General features: G+C 46.3%; 1 long non-coding RNA gene across 2 annotated transcripts; it reads left to right on the top strand.

Annotated features, from left to right (window-relative positions):
- The first annotated feature begins 1,136 nt into the window (after positions 1–1,136).
- Positions 1,137–3,829, top strand: LOC147354724 (uncharacterized). Of its 2 annotated transcripts, none has more exons than XR_015146564.1 (2): positions 1,137–1,526; positions 3,397–3,829. It is a non-coding gene; the product is annotated as an uncharacterized LOC147354724 (long non-coding RNA). The 2 variants fall into 2 exon arrangements; XR_015146563.1 differs by lacking the exon at positions 1,137–1,526 and adding an exon at positions 1,530–1,578.
- The last annotated feature ends 458 nt before the right edge of the window (positions 3,830–4,287 follow it).

Here is a 4,287-nt window from a genome sequence, read left to right as displayed (position 1 = left end):
CCCAGGTGTGGGACCAGGGGATTCCTGGGCGAGCCCACCAAGCTGAACCGGTCATCATTGTCCTCCGAGATCCCACTCGGTTTCCTAACCAGAAACAATATCCTCTCAAAAGAGAGGCTCGGGAGGGACTACAGCCTCTAATAAATAAAGTCCTTACTTGTGGGCTATTGGTCCCTACCAGTTCGCCATGTAACACCCCAATCCTCTCAGTAAAGAAAAAAGACGGAACCTGGTGAATGGTTCAAGATCTCCGGATCATAAATGAAGCTGTAGTCCCCCCCTCCCCCATCCCACAGTACCCAATCCCTATGTAATCTTGGGAGAAATCCCACCCAGTGCCAAATGGTTTACAGTCTTGGATCTCAAAGATGCATTTTTTTGCATACCACTGGCTAAAGAATCCCAATACCTTTTTGCCTTTGAGTGGGAGGCCCCAGGAGAAAAACACCAAAAGATGACTTGGACAGTATTACCTCAGGGGTTCAGAGATAGCCCACACCTGTTTGGACAGGCCCATAGCCAGGACCTCCTAGATCTGGACCTGGGACCTAATGGGAAAATATTACAATACGTAGATGACCTACTAATCTGCTCTCCAGATGAGAAAAGCGCCCAACAACATGCAATTCAGGTTCTAAACTTCTTGGCAGAAAGGGGATATAAAGTCTCCATGCTAAGGCACAGATGGTCGAGACAAAGGTCGCTTACCTGGGAGTTCAGATTACACACGGGTCCAGGAGGCTGTCCTCTGATCGGGTACCAGGAATCCTCCAGTTGCCCTCCCCAACGACTCAAAAACAATTGCAAGCTTTCCTGGGGCTAACTGGTTATTGTAGAATCTGGATACCCAACTATGGTCTAATTGCCCAGCCTTTATATGAAAGCTTAAAGGGACGAGATGATTCAATCCCACTGATGTGGGGAACTCCTCAAAAGGAGGCAGAGGCTACACTAAAACAGGCCTTAACTCAGGCACCTGCCTTGAGGTTGCCAGACCCAGAAAAAGCATTCCAACTTTATGTCCCTGAAAGAGAGGGAATAGCCTTGGGAGTGTTAACTCAAAGGTGGGGATCTGAGCCCCAGCCTGTAGCTTACTTATCCGAGAGGCTCGCTCCAACTTCCCAAGGTTGGCCCCCCTGCCTTTGAAATCTTGCGGCTATTGCAATCATGATAGAAGATGCTTTAAAACTCTCCTTTGGGGGCAAACTAACTATTTTTACCAGCCACCAAGTAAAACAACTCCTAAATGGGAGAGGCCATTTATGGATGTCTGATCAAAGAATCCTCAGATATCAAGTAATGCTGATGGAAAATCCAGGCCTCACTACATCCCCTTGTGAGGTTCTTAACCCAGCCACCCTCCTACCTACCCCTGAGGGCTCTCTCCCCTTTCACTCTTGTCTAGAAACCTTGGACCACTGGACAAAACCCCGAGAGGGATTATCAGAAGATCCTCTGACCAATCCTGAGGAAATCTGGTACACTGATGGAAGCAGCTTTGTCTTGGATGGAAAAAGAAGAGCGGGGTAGCAGTAGTCTCCAATTTTGAGACCATAGAGGCTAAGCCTCTGCCACCAGGTACTTCAGCCCAATTAGCTGAGCTCATAGCCCTAACTCGAGCTTTAGAGCTGGGAAAAAGAAAAAGAATAGCCATTTACACTGACTCCAAGTATGCCTTTCTGGTGCTACATGCACATGCGGCTGTTTGGAAAGAAAGGGGCCACTTGACCACCCAAGGGTCCCCAATCAAATATGGTGATCAGAGTTTTCGACTCTTGGAGGCAGTCCATCTGCCTACTGAGGTTTCAGTCTCCCACTGTAAAGGACACCAAAAAAGGAACAGGGAAGTGGCACGAGGGAACCAAGCAGCTGATCAGGCAGCTAGGAGAGGAGCATTACAGAACCATGACCTAATAGGGATTGACACCTTAGTTCCACAGACTAATTTGCCAGAAACTCCTTCATATACTGAAGGTGAGACTCTTAAAGCTAAGAGCGAGGGCTTTCAAGAAGATCATATGGGGTGGTTCAAAAAGGAGGGACTCCTTTTTCTGCCTGGAAACCTCCAATGGAAGTTGGTTACCTCCTTACATGCCACTACTCATTTAGGAGAAAAGGCCCTCCAAAGATTACTAGGAAGGTCCTTCAGAGGAACAGGCCTCCAAACAACTGTAAGACAGGTGGTCTCCTCTTGTCCCACTTGCCAATTAAACAAACCCCAAGGAGCTCGAAGACCCCAGCTGGCCCAGCCCATCCAACGACGTGGGGCCTACCCAGGAGAGGACTGGCAGATGGACTTCACCCAGATGCCAGTTTCTCAAGGGTATAAATACCTATTAGTTATGATAGATACATTCACAGGATGGATTGAAGGCTTTCCCACCCAGACTGAGAAGGCTGAGGAGGTGGTAAAAAAAACTGCTCCATGAAATCATTCCAAGATTTGGTCTGCCCAGGTCATTACAAAGTGACAATGGGACATCATTTACTTCTAAGGTCACCCAAGGAGTCTCGAAAGCATTGGGCATTACTTATTATCTCCATTGTGCCTGGAGGCCTCAATCTTCAGGAAAAGTAGAAAGAGCCAATCAATTCTTAAAATCAGCGATAAAAAAGATAACCCAGGAGACCTCCCTGGGATGGAAGGAGGCTTTACCAATAGCTCTCCTCCACACCCGCATTGCCCCTAAGGAACAGGTTGGTCTTAGTCCTTATGAGATGCTATATGGGAGACCTTTTGTTTATGTCAATGACCTCTTCCTAGATCCAGAGGTTCAGACCCTCCAGTCTTATACCATGGCCACTGGGCAACTCCAACAGGATATATGCTTGTGGGGTATGAACCAGGACCCAAAAGATTCTAAAGAGTCACCACTATGTGCTCCAGGGACTCAAGTCCTAATTAAAGTCTGGAAAGATGGGTCCCCAAAGGCTCAACTCCAGCCCACATGGAAGGACCCCTACCCTGTAATACTTTCTACCCCCACAGCAGTCAAGATACCAGGACATGACTCCTGGATTCACTGCTCACGAGTCAAGCCATGGAAGAAAACAGAAGAGGACACTCAATACGCCTGTGAGCCCCTGGGAGATCTCAGATACCTATTCAGAACTACAAATGAGTGTCATTCTAATGAACATCCCCAAAATCTGGTTTCTGGGGATAAAATTTCTCAGGATAACTCTAAAGAGCCAACACAGCTTGACAGAGACTGTACTCCAAAACAGACAGGAGATATATCTTCTGATCCCTGAACAAGGAGGGACTTGAGCCATCGTGGCCATGTGAATTTAAAATTGACCAATGTCCCTACTAGTCCTCGTTATGCTATATTGATGATGCTTATGATTATTCCATGTACTGTCACTTGGCTAACCTGTTTTGTCTCTGCCCAGGTCAACCAGCTACAACATGCAGTGCCAGTTCAACAAAGATATAAAACTACAGCCGACCACGGAAAATATCACACACCCTTGGACACTGCTATAAGGACTCTGAGGCTTGAGACTAGCAAGAGGGGGAGGCCCAATACCCCTCGCCATCCCAGTTCAGCAGGAAGTAGCCAGAAAGACCTCAACGCCCCTATTCCCAAAGAATTGGGCCTCCCATCTCTTGAGGGGGGAATGTTAGGTAGGTAGAATAGGGAAAAGGAGTCCAAAATGGTGGTGGCTAAAAGACAAGGAAGGTCAAAGGGAGGTCCAAGGATCAGAGTGAAGACTTCAGGCAGAACAAACAGCAGTCCTGGCTAAGCCCAATTTGCATAGGGCAGGCCCAGGTGGAGGAAAAAAACATATAAAAGGAGGAGCCAAAGCGCTCTCTCATGGACTCTCTCTCCCGCGTGCGTGCACTCTTTTCTTTCTCTCTCTTTCTCCCACTCTCCTGCTATCTTCTAAATAAAATAGAGCTGTAACACTGAAAAACAAAACAAAACAAAACAAAAAAAACACAGTATAGAAAAATATATGCTCCATTTTCATATGTATTACCTTTATCTCAGAAATCAAATCTCCACCCACACAAGAATAATATTCATAGAGATCAATATTGGATTATGTGCCAGTGTGTGTCCAGTATTAGCCACAACACACAAGGATAAAATTTGGTGAAACTCTTGAAATGTTCCTAAAGAAAGGAGATCTTCTTCAGACAGCTGATTGGTCAAGGGTGAAATGGTTTCCTTAGTAATGATTTGTACATTTCTCAAGCTGATAATTCATGGATTGACTTTCAGATCTCCTAAGGCATCTCTCGAATTAAATGAACCTTCTCAGCTCATTGGAAATTAT

Source organism: Bos grunniens, chromosome 18 (genome assembly GCF_055505025.1).
Source record: "Bos grunniens cultivar Pamir isolate PY7600 chromosome 18, Bosgru_T2T1.0, whole genome shotgun sequence".
NCBI lineage: Eukaryota > Metazoa > Chordata > Mammalia > Artiodactyla > Bovidae > Bos > Bos grunniens.
This window is presented reverse-complemented; position numbering and strand designations above follow the sequence as displayed.